The 13,455-nt window shown below is 39.2% G+C and overlaps 1 protein-coding gene across 3 annotated transcripts in view; it reads right to left on the bottom strand.

Moving 5' to 3' along the window:
• FOXP4 (forkhead box P4) overlaps positions 1-13,455 on the bottom strand; it is a 149,894-nt gene that overhangs the window by 134,833 nt on the left and 1,606 nt on the right. The gene's annotated exons all lie outside the window — the stretch shown is intronic.

The raw sequence follows: 13,455 nt of genomic DNA, 5'->3' as shown, positions 1-13,455 counted from the left end.
GCCGCATCCGGCCCGGGGGCCGTAGTTTGGGGACCCCTGTGTTAGAACCTCTCCTCCACCATCCCCCACCTTCCCCTTCAACTATGTCAGGGTGGAATGCTATTTCCAGATGATCAGCAGAGTGATTTTGGCATTGTTACTGCTGCAACGGTCCTTCACAAAGTGCATGACAACAGATGAGTACAGTAACTACAGTGGCAGTCTGAAGCTCTTTAGGCAGTCACCTTCATTTGCACACCTTGGTGTGTTCTGTTTCACATGGGGACAAAACAGTAGGGTCTGAACATGCCTGAGCAATATCCAACATGCCAATGTTCGGGAACATAGAAATTATCAAAAGCTGGAATTTTTGCAGCTTGAAATATGGGGTTACATATTTTTTTTTAGTTTTAATGGATATATCTTAAAAGTGGGCCACGCAAGATGTCAGCATTCCATTCCCATAGCTGGCTAAATATGAATGCCTAGGAGGGAAAATAATAGTTCTAGAGTAGTGCTAGATAATACACTCCTTGCAGTGTTTGAGATTTTTATACCTCCATATAAAAGTTTATCAGGGTGGTTCACCAAAATTAAGAATAGAGGAAATGCAATAGGGAAACTTTCAGTTCTAATAGGCGGGGGGGAAGGCAGACAGTGGCTTATTTCAGACAAAAATTATTTTTGCACCAAGAGAAAAGTGCTATACCTGCACACCTCCCTGTTCCCCATTCTTGTGTACTTTAATTCAAGACTTTATTAAATCTCAGTTTTCAGTTACATATGAACTGGAAAATCATATCCTAGATTGTAATCAGAGATTAAACCTGGTTTCAGGTTTCCTGGTTCTAATAGGAAATTGATTTAAACAAACCCTGGTAGTTTTTCATTACAGTGCATAAGAGAAGGGAAAGGGAGGAAGGGCACATACAAGCGTTATGTTCATTCTCAGTCCAATGTACCATGGCTTATTAGCTAGAGATTAGTCTAAACTGGGTCAACATGACTGTCTTTGATTTCAACAAGAAGGAAGCAACTAATCATAGATTGTTGAAAGGATTTTTTTATTTTATTTGGGATATTTATATACAATCTTCATAGTACAGTATTTTATTCTAAGATGGTCTATAGCAGGCATCCCCAAACTTCGGCCCTCCAGATGTTTTGGACTACAATTCCCATCTTCCCCAACCACTGGTCCTGTTAGCTAGGGATCTTGGGAGTTGTAGGCCAAAACATCTGGAGGGCCGCAGTTTGGGGATGCCTAGTCTATAGAGTATCCATGGAGAAAGAGGTTCAACAAAGGCAACCTGGAGACCAAGCATCAGAAATCACCCTGAGTGCCATTCTAGTCTTGTCCAAGATCTTAATATCCAAGGAAACTATTCATTCATCCCTAGATGACAGGACAAGTGCTCCAGCACTAAATAGCCTCAAATTGGATACATCACTGAGTGGAGGCATATACAGTAATACCTCGGGTTACGAACGCGATCCGTTCCGGATCGCAGTTCGTAACCCGAATAGTTCGCAAACCGAGCGCTATGGGCGCCGCCATTTTGCGCATGCGCAAAGCGCGATTTTCGCGATTTTCGCGCTTTGCGCATGCGCAAAGCGCGCGATCGTGTGCGCGCGGCTTATGCACGCGCGCGCGCGGCGAAAACACTTCCGGGTTTGCGCAGTTCGTAACCCGAACTGTTCGCAAACCGAGGTGGTCGTAACCCGAGGTACGACTGTACAGTAAAGATTTAAGAACACTGGAAGGTGAGGGATTTTCCTACTTCAGATTAACCAAAATTACCAGGATGACAAAACCCTTTCAAGGAAGAGATGGGTTTTTTAAAAAGCTTCTCTCTCATTTCACCGATCCTTATTCCTGGGTTACCACTTTATCAGGTCCATATGTAGTATAATGCAAGCTGAACCTCATTAGAAACTGTCACACTCAACCGTTGAACTTGAGCCAGGGGAGAGTACAGTACAAAAGTTTTGGCCCAGTTTACATAATAAATGAAATTACATAGTTGAGGTTGTCTTAGGGCAGATGTTTTGGACTACAATTCCCATCTTCCCCGACCACTGGTCCTGTTAGCTAGGGATCATGGGAGTTGTAGGCCAAAACATCTGGAGGGCCACAGTTTGGGGATGCCTGCCTTAGGGTGTACCATTTCAGGGTGCAAATGGGGTTGCATCTGAATGCTTCCAACAGGCTGGGGGGGGGCTCAGTACACCAGGATAAAGAGTTTTAATCTGCTCTAAAGGGTGTTTCTCCTGATGCCATGGAGAAAATTAACCACCTGCAATCTGAAGTGGTACAGCCCAGGAAAGGATTTCCCACACAATTCCAGTGATTGTGAAAAATAGGGTCTAAAAATATCGCGATTTCTCAGGAACTATTAGATTCCCTTCCAGACACACACACACACACAGGCTAGGTAAAATGTCACACGCACAGAGACATCATGCTGCCATGCCACCTTTAACAGACCTAGACAGTGCTATACTTACTTTATAATGTGTCACAAATAATGTGTTAACATGCCACTCCAAGAAAGAACTAGCACCACAAGGAACCCATCACCAGTTTCTGGGGCAAAGCCTATACCACCAACCATTTATATGCCGTAACCAAGAACTACAGAATCCGGCAGAGGTTATTCAAACAATTCCTTTCTTCAGTTTATTTTAGTGCACTGTACTTCAAACAATATATTTTGAAAGCACTTGAATATGTACCTTTAAAGAAAATACACAGCCCTACAGCACATCAGCAAGCAAAAGCAGACATTTGATTTTATGCAATTATGTATCAAACTTTGGAACAGAACTTTCTCCATGTCTGGCATGGGCCAGGGGAGAGAAGGAGCACCTGGATATTCCAAGTCAGGGCAAGGCTACTACATCAAGGTTTGAGGCAGCAAAACTTAAAAATTCACATTGGACTTGGGTCCACCTTTACTCTGCACTGTGAAAACAGCATAGAAATTCAACATTTTCTGCTGACACCAGAGCATGGAAACTTTTTATTTCAATAAATATTACATTATTAAGAAAAATGATAGTCAAATAGTAAGAATAGTCATGATGGAGTTTTTCTTTTTGCCCTCTTTGCAAAAAGGTCAGATGCGCTCGTACTGGTTTCATAGTACAAGGAAATACATCAGTTATCAAAACATTGAGTATGTCTCCCTTTATTCCAGATGGCCACAGAAAGTCAAAAACTCTCTCTCTCTCACACACACACACACACAGAGAGAGAGAGAGAGAAACAGACGGACAGACAGACAAACAGTCTTTAACTCTGGACATTTTGCATAACTCAGAATTCAATGTGCATAACAGCGAGTTTTTATCTGAAGTTCCCATCCTAGTGCAACACATGCCTGTTCAAAAATGCTTTTCGTTAGTTAAATTTCATTCTGGCCCTATTCCCTTAGAATCGATCGTCTAATAGCAATCAACCCCTACTGCCTTCCCTTGAGAAAGTCCTTTCAGAACAGACAAGAGATTGCATTATTGTCTCTTGCTGGGGGGAGACTAAAGCAGCAGGAGAGTTGATCTAGAACTTCCCTCACCAAGTGCCATATTTACCACGCTTGGCCCAGTGCTGCTCTGAATTCCAAACCAACACTAGGTGGCTGCATTACCACCAATACATGCCAATCATAGACTCCACAAGAATGGTGTTATTTCTTTTACTGGTAGTTGCCCTTTTCAGTGATCAAGTAAGTTGCTCTACCCTGAGCAAGCTACATGGTAGAAGACACACTATAGGGCATTTCTACTAAAGAACACACCAGATACATATTTTGCACATACACCAGCCTCCTCTCTTACTCCTCTGAAAATATTCGGTATAGTATGGTTGCCATACATCCGGAATTTCCCGGACATAGCCGGCAATCAGCTGTCAGAAACAGTGTCTGGGCAGAAATCACTGAAATGTCTGGGATAATCTTTACATATGGCAACCCATGTCGGCAGTGTCGTTTGTCAAGATTTTGCCAATGAAAAATAAAAGCTCAACCTTACAGTATAGCCCAGTAAATCCTATTTGAGTATCCTGTGGGAGGCGAGATACTAATTTCCGCACTATGTTTAATTTTAAGACTAGACTTCAAACTTAAATACTATGGCAAAATAAAAACAGTAGCTGCAGTCTGAAAGCATACAAAGTGAAACAAGCAGGACTCTCATTTGTAGATCATTTCTCTGAATGGAGCAAAAAAATAGTTTCTATTTTCTTTTTCTTTTTAAAAAAAGGCCGCAAATAGCAAGAATTATGTGTAGCTTTTTTCCAATAGAGAAAATGCTGGACAACGTTAACCAACTGTACTCCATTATAAATTCCCCATCTCTAAAATGGGGATAACAGCAAACTGCCAAAGAGTATGTTATTAAGATCAAGAATACAGAAATTTTAAAAGTGCTACAGAAATCAATAATACACAACCTGATCACAAATTTAAAACCTTTCATCCAAATATAGATAGTGCAACAACTTTATTATGAAAAATGAAAATATTAAATCTAAAAAACCCAAAATATTAAGTTTTAATTTCTAATTGTCTGGAAGGGAAGAGAGGAAGAGAAATGATCGTTTTTGTCCTTCCAACCATGCCAAACGTAACTCTCAGAATTACACGACATGAAGGTAAATTTTAAGTTAGATGAACAAAAAGAAAACCCTCAACATGATTGTTATGCTGTATTATTGAAATGCCACTTTATCTGACTGAATGAATAGGGCATAGGAGAGAAAGCGACCTCAGTGCAAAGATTTTTGGCACTCGAAATTAAAATGCCTCCTTCCATGAACAACATGAATGTTGTGTTTACATCCGAGGCAAAAATAGGACAAGAAAAGGTCAGGGGTGAAGTTTAAACCTTTAAATCAGAACAATTGCTTTCCTTCACACCTGCAAATTCCACCTCAAGAGTCTACTGCAAAAGTAATATTAACATACTTTCATCACCCAACTGCATAGTTTGGTCTAGTTAAAACACACATAAAATCTCAAAAAAGTGACTGCTTTTGATATATTTTGTAGGAAACGGTTTCTACTAGAAGGGGGGGGGAGTATAAGAGACTCTTCTTCTTCCTCTTCTTCCTCTTCTTCCATTCTGCTATGCCAGCCTCTCCCTTCTACTTATTGGGGGGAAAAAACCCAGTCTGCGAGGGGGGGAAAACTGCTAAACTTTGCTTGCTAAGAAAGTATCTTGGCATTATAAACTGCCATCCACTTCAGATTAATGCACCCACACTAGTAATACACTAAGGCAGAGAAAAGAAGAAAACCAGGGCACCATTCATTAATGAACAAATGCAACTTGCCAGAGTCCGTAGCCATAGTCTATGTTTGGAGAAGGTACCTTGTCAAAACAAAAGCCGGGCAGTTGCAAGAAACAAAGGCACAACATCTTCTAAAATAAAGGCTGGGGCTTGCCTAAAACATTGTGTATATCCAATAGTTGAACCAAGATGAATCAGAGAAGAGAGGGATGCCAACTCTCTGCATCAACTACTTGGTATCAGCATACTCTCTGGAATTGGAAAAGGTCGATACTGAAAGGGGACCTCCAAGAACCAAGTTATTCTAGACGGTTAGGCTCATTGGAAGATGAGGATGTAGGTTTATATTATATCCTTGGCACCCCTCTATGAACTTTCTCTTGCCTTCTTGAAATGCTTCTCAGTCAACTAGCTGGGCACACAAACAATGTTTGGTGGGCATGCAAGTCAGCCGTAAGAACCTAGTTACACCATACATGAGTGCCCCCCTACCAAAAAAAACACCCTCCTAACAGACAAAACATCAATAGGAAGGCGGAGAGATGTTAACAGTACTGTTTCCAATGCCTTGTCTAGGCAAAGATAATGCTGCTTCAGCCTGAGCTAGAAGGAGATAGTCATCAATTCCAACTGGCTGTTTATTGTGGCTGTTCAGGGACTGGCTGTACTAATCAGTTTCCAGCACAACAACTTGCCACAAACAGTCCAGTTATGTCAATTATCTGATATTCAGTACTGTATTTCCACCTTTAATCCCACATCTGGCAAATCAGGACCTAAACCAAAAGGCAGCAGCATCCTTTCACACGTAAATCGGAAGAGCTCTGTGACCCAGACCTTCATCCATCTGGGAAGCCATTTCTGAGAGTCCCTAGAATATCTTCAGGGCAGAAAAATGGGCAGAGCCGGGTCAAATTCAGGTCATGCTACGGAGTGCTTTCTATACAGAACCAATAGAGCACACTGGGTTCAAGATTAAAAACTCCCAACTAGGTTACAAACATGCCGTAAATCATTTGTAAATATTTTGGAGTTAATGAATGTTGAATAACAAAAACACAAAGAATGATCATATAGAGTATCACCAGGAAAATTAAGGTACGAAGTGTTTGACGATCCTCAAATATCACTTTGCTCCATTATACTAGCATGGTATTGCCCTTCATCTAAAAAGCCAGCTGTTCCCTACCTCACTACAATGGATGAAGTCCTGCTATTTGACTGGATCTACTGCCTCTCCCATTATATACTTCTTTGCGAGTCTTTGCTGCTGGCAGAAAAACAGGCTTTCTTCATCTCCTCCAATCCTTCACACACACACCACAAGCAAGCTTTTTTCACCCTATTCATGTGGCCAAGTATCTTATTTAGAGAGGCTTTTCTAAGGTGCCCAACACCAAGAAATACACCCAACTACTTCACTGTAATTCTATTCCAAAACGGAGGTAACTGTCATTGAAATTAGATGTTACTGAAGCAATGACCCACCCAAAGCAACACAGGATGGACACAGCACATCCAAAAAGTAAACTAGATAGTCTGTAAGTGTAGGTCTCAAAACACAGGTCAACACCATCTACTTATATCGGCCTTTTGCCTAAGATCATGAGAAAACAATCACTATGTTTTCTTTGAATATACCTGGGTTGTCATTTGTAAAGCTTATAATATGTGTGAACTAGAAGTGCATGTAGGAAATAGACCACAGGAAAACCCTAAGTATTGCCTGAAAATAAGCAACTAATTCACTCTTCTTTGACGCCTCCCATGTTTTGTTTTTTTGTATGGGGCCATGGGATATGGGAGAACAGTTTTAAGCCACTGGCCACTCCTAGATTTTTTTTAAGAGGAATGACGGGTTTTTAACTGAACAAACTGCCTCTTCGGGGATGGGATATATTCCCCAAAACTGCTTTGTTCACTCCTGCATGTATGAGTCATTACACAGTTTCCTTTTGACAGGATCAAACAGTGCCAGATAAATCCAGAAGCATGTTAGCTCCAATGCTGCCCTCAAGGAACACACTATACACATGCTCCATTGCCTAATACTGCATAGGCACACTGGTCATTTCACTGTCTTCATGCAGGATGCTTTATGCTTTACCTGATAGTGCTATTCCACCCTTCTTGTGCTTATATAGGCAAGCAGGGCTCTCTTCTAAACCAAACCAGCATAAATTCAGGAAGGTAAATAGATTGAGGAAAAATAGTGCCAGGATAGTATTCATGTTAAATTATCCAGGTTCATTGGCATACAGCTGCTATATACAAATGGGCTAACGCTCCCATTCTTCAAAAAAGATACAAACTTCTCTTCCCTTATGAATTTGTAGGGATTTTCCTCTGTGAAGCAAAGTCAAGCTTCTCACAGAGAATCACTTTTATTTATTTAACAAGATTTATATACCGCTTGATTGTAATAAAACCTCAAAGCGGCTTGCCAAACCTTGCGGAAAAGCCTCTCCCCACTTCGAAGTATGACTGTTTAGTTTACCCCTGTATTTACACACTTGCCTGGTAGCCATAAACAATAAGGAATTGCGTGCAAGTGAGCTAATGGACTGACAGAGGATGGATGGTCCACTCCAGCTAGTAAGCTGCTGCAGGACAGAAGCTGCCTCCTCCTCACCCAGTATAGACATGCAGCAGGCTGCAGGAGGAGCAGAGCTCTCTGTCCCTCCTCTGCCAACCCCTGTCGGCTAATTAAAACATTTGCATGCCAGTGACTTCCATAGGTTTGTTTCCAACTCTGGTTTAGCTGGTGCCTATATGCTAATGCCTGTTCAAAGGCACCACGCGGTAAAGTTTTGCCACTGGGGCAGAATGAAAAGCAGCATATCAAAACGGGGACACAGTTGCTTCTCTCTCCCATCCAAGCATTTTCAATGCTTGCGTTTTTTTATCGATACGAAGAATTTTTATAGTGTGCTTTTATGAAGTTTGCATGCAGTTAACATAATACCGCATCTAGAATGCCAGGATACGCAACAACCGTTAATGGGTGGCCGAAATCCTCGTCTACTGACCCATTTGTTGTTGAAAGTCCTGAAACGGATGAAAGTGTTTCAGGTAAGCGGGCAGTGAATTCATCAGATTCTGTCTCTTTGCAAGGACATGGAGGATGGGTAACATGTGCAGGCTAGTGGATAACAAATGCTGATATTGCCATAAAGACCAACTCAGTAGAGCACGATGTGCAATAGAGAATTTGAAAGAATCAGATTCACAATGCTAACTAACATCTTGTCCTGATGAGATACTTACATTGCAAAGTTTTCAATAACCGTCCTCCATACAGACAACCTCTGTTCACCAGACACAGCAGGGTTTTTATAAAACAAAACGAGAGTCCAGGTTTTCCCAATGAATCCCCACACTATGGATCTTGGCTTAAATTACCCTATGTATACAAATGTGCAAGTGCACTTGTACTTTTTAATATATCCTTCTTCCTAGTTCAGCTTTTTAACCCTTTCCTAAAATCAGGATCTCTGTGGAAAATATATTAACAGATGGAAATTCAATAATCAACTGAACCATCAGTTCAAACGTGCACATACATATATACACTATTATAAGACAAATTGAAACTGAATTCTGGAAATGTTCTATCTACTGCATTCCCCCTTGTATTGCTTCAAAATCCTTTTCACGTAAGACAAGCAGATTTTTCAAAGAAAACAAAAACTGTTTTAAATTCCATGTGCAAACTGCACACACTAGAACTGAAACTCCACTGTGGGTAGAAGAACAAAGTCAAATGTGAAAATAGTGTTTTTAACTTAAAAACAAAACAAACATTTCAAAAGCCTCCCTCTCGACTACCAAGAAAAAAAATGTTTATGACCAGTGAAGGAGCTTCTGAGACAAAGCAGCACAATGAATTAATAGAGAAATTGATACAGAGCCAGAAAAATTAACAGAACAAATCAACAAATGGGTGTGAATAAAATCTAAGTTAGTGGCATGGATGCCAATTTCAAAGTTTATATAATAGTAAAACTGCATTCAAAATTTGAAAATTTATTATTTTGTTAATCATATCTCCTATCACACACCTCCCAGGTACAGATTTCCCTCATATAATTTAAGTCATCACTCTTTTCCTATCAACAACAATTCTGAAGGTGTGTTTTAACCTGCCATGTGGCAATTACTCCCAGTGTAAGGAGGAAATCACTCAGCCCTGGAGGCAAGTGAATTAGCCAAGTTTGAAAGGTGGCATCCTGTTCTATGCAACAGCACAACAATGCCAAATTGAAAATAATTAAATCAAAACAGGCATCAGTGGGACTTGTTTTGAAGTTGTTGTCTTTAAATCATGTTAAAGATCTTTTATTGCCCTCTCTTAAGACAACTGGGATAAAACAATATATTTTTGCAGGCAAAAGCAAGTTCCTCCATAAGGAAGCAATAAGAGAGCCTATTTCTACCCTGAAGGCCAAACCATACACAAGCAGAGTTTGATTGTAACGGCTGATAACGAATTTCTTGCAGGATCTCAGTGCCAAGAACCAATGTAACAATATGTTGTCTTCCTGAAGCACAGAGCAAAGATGAGTAGCTATATATGATGTTATCCCCTAACCTTTTTTTTTTAGTGAATGCCTTTTCTAGAAACAAACACCTGCTACCAGTAAAGGAGGACTTTGGTGAACAAATGACTTCTCTCCCCGCTTCAACTTTCAGGGAAAATCACTGATTGGAAAGTGCGAAGCGGAGGTGGAAAGCTCTTTCCTAAATGGTGCCAAGCTATAAAATTTACATTCTAAGGGAAGGGGAACACATATATGCTCATCTTTTCTGTGAGATCCATCTCTCCCCCTCTAGTTTTAAGGTGGGGGTTCAGAATTCTGACTCTCCCCAGTTCTCACACAGGCACACACTTTCTCACAGCAGTCCTAACCATGGTTACTTGGAAGTAAGTCCCATTGAACCTAGTGAGATTTATTTCTGGGTGAACATGCCTAGGATTGCACTGTATGTCACTTTAAAAAGCAAAACACAACAGTATCTTTTCTTCCTCCAACTTCGATCTCCCCTCACATGCAACAGAAACATTTCAGCCATCACCCCCTCCCTTCCCCATTTCAGCCCCACAGCGAGACACACACAAACATTATCAGATTCAAAAGCATCCCCTCTGCCATGAGAAAAGAAAAGCTCTTAGGCTTCTTTGGGCAAAAACTTCACAACTGACTGCACATAGTTCCCGGCTTGGTTATTAGAAAAGAAAAAGAGAAAGCGCCTGAAGTGGTTATTTTATTTGCTCTTTGTTTTATAGATTTCCCCCCTTTCTTCTTAAAGAAACCCTCCTTTCTATAAAGAGAATCTGAATTAGAGATCCACCAGATTTTTTGGTATTATTGATTGTACTCTTAATAAGCAAAAGAGCAATCAAAAATGTTAATATAATAAGAATATATGCAGTGTAAACTGAATGAACTATTGACTCCAAATTATTTTCTCGATTATTACATCCTTTAGTCCTACATGCAAACAAAAAACTTTTATTATTATAATCCTAAACTGTGACATTAGAGTATCAGATGAACTTGACGACTTCATGGTCTAGGAAGTTATCAGTCCGGGAAGAAAGAAATTCCATGCCTATTTACCCAGCTTTCCTTACAATATTACACAATGGAGCTGTGAAAAGGCAGCCTACTGTATGTATCTTACTCTGCAAGAAGGTTTTTGCCTAACACCAGTACTTAGTGCCTTGTGGGACTGGAGTACTCCCCCCCCCCCTTTTAATCTTTGCTAAAGAAGAATTCAAAAATGGATGGGAGAGAAGGTTTTTGATCATATATTTCCATGCCAAAATACTCAAATTAATCATATGAGATAGCACTTTACTAGAGAAACATTTTTCCTTTGCATTATGTTTGTAGTTTAAATATATAACTAATCACTTGCATCAGTTGGAACTAAATAGATGTTCTCCCCACTCAAAATTTAAATGTTAACAATCTATGCACATACGCATGAGCATTAAGTTTTGCAGATTTGTTTAAACTTCCAATAACTTTATATAAAATCAATTCAAAATACAGGAAGCACAGGGGCTCAGGAATTTACTCCACTTCAATGTGCTCCCATTTCTGAGGGGGAGAAAATAAAGGAACAAGGATTTGGAATCAGAACCAACTGACACACACACACACACAAGACCTGGTTTGAACAATAAATTATTAATCTGGTTCTGACCATCTTTCTTAGTTCAAATGTGACTTTTTAAAAAAAAACTTGAGAGGGGAAAGGGGTTAAATATTTTAAATCATGTTATACAAGGATCATTCACCTGCAATATACGCTCTCAGTTTAAAGTGCAATTAACAGAAATTAAGAAATGTTAAATATGTGTGAAAATGGTTTAGCATCCTGGATGCTACTGTAGGCAACATACACAACTCACAGGGCCCAGTGCCTAAGGAAGTAACACACAGTGACAATTTGACAGAAAATGGCCTGTGAGCAACACAAGCCCCTTCTTGTGTAAATGTTTTAACATGTAGTAATATATCTGTAGAATACTATACTATTTCTGTTGTTGATTATACCCACCTTTTAACACAATGTAATAATTCTCTTTTATTGTACACCCCACAGCTTTTCTGAAAGCATTAAACTGAAGTTATAAGCCACTGTTAAAAACTGGAGTACATTTTTTGTCTCCAAAGAAACAGTATTTCGGACTGAGCACTTGACTGAAGTCAGCAATGGACCCTGGAATGGGATCTGTAGTTAAATTCCTTAGGGCTAAATTAAGAAGAGACAAATCTCACTATGAGTTTGTCAAATGCATTCCTTGTAATACTGCGCTTCAAAAGATCTTTTTGAGTCTAAGTGTCTCTAATGAATTAGTATACCTATTCTCATCCATTCAAAGTTTATTTTGAACTTGAGAGATGATTAAATGATTTCATTTTTAAAAATACCAAATTCAATGGGAGTTTTTGTTTCGGATCACATACCAAAAAAATGGTCTGCCAAAATAAAACCATTTTAAACACTCCCCCCCCCCATATTTGAACTCATCTGCATTATGTAGCATTCAGAACTTTATCACTTATGAAAATTTATAAAAGAACTAAGATCCGTAACTTTATTAATTATTCTGCTGTGTGTCAATGGTGATGAAAACGATGTTAGAAATGGAGCATTATCTTCATAGACCCATGTCAACTACAAGTTTTAAAATACATTTCACTTGAAACTTCTCAGCTGTCCAAGAAAAGCTGATAATGAATTTGCTTCCTTTCTCTTAATGACCGACTAATGCTCACAAAACTATGATACACCTACTAGGAGACCAAGTCCCAACTCACAATCTATTTGAGCTCATTTAAAAAAAAATAATGTTGATGTTTTAGGTTGTTTTTTTTAAAGATTTGTGCTTTTAAAAAGTTCTGTTAGGAGAAACCTATACAGATAAACAGAGAACATTACTTCTAAGCTCCTAAGTCTGAATATAAATTTTCCCATTTAAGTTTCAATCACCATGACATTTAAATTATATATATTTGCACCATTTCCCACTTTTATATAGGTTTATATAGGTTATATAAAAATTTATATAGGTTTCCCCCCCCCCTCTTTATAGGGAGCACTAGGATGGCATCACCTTGTATTATAGTGAACAATGTATACGATCATTTCTCTGCTAATTTTAGTTCAAGTTTGCTGCTCTAAGGGATATTAGAAACATTTCTAATTCAGAGGTGGCATTTAAAGGCGGGAGTAGAAGACAAACCGACAAGAAGCTGAGGAGACACAAACTGAAAGACTGATTGGGCCAAAAACACTACCTGACAAAAATAAATACATTTTGTGCATTTAAGAAATATATAAAACAAGGAAGATCAAGCTCATTTAAGAATGTAGATGATGAAGTGAACTACTTTAACATCAGAGTGTATTTATTGCTACCTTCCCAGCAGGAAATAATAATTTAAGGAGCCATTAAAAGTTGTTGTTTTTTTTATTTAGAATAAAGCAAATTTAAATTTCAGCCACCATATAAAAACCGGTAAGAAATAAGGGGAATTCAGGATTTATGAAATATAATTCTAGCATCTCTACCACCTCAAAGTTTTATTACCCTAAAGAATAGACCTAAGCCAGAGAGCAGATCTTTTCGCTAGACAAAAACTTTCCTATCCGTTGCCAACTTGTTT

This window comes from Zootoca vivipara, chromosome 7 (genome assembly GCF_965207765.1).
Source record: "Zootoca vivipara chromosome 7, rZooViv2.hap1.1, whole genome shotgun sequence".
Lineage (NCBI taxonomy): Eukaryota > Metazoa > Chordata > Lepidosauria > Squamata > Lacertidae > Zootoca > Zootoca vivipara.
The sequence above is the reverse complement of the archived record's forward strand: the minus strand, read 5'-3'. Positions and strand labels throughout refer to the sequence as shown.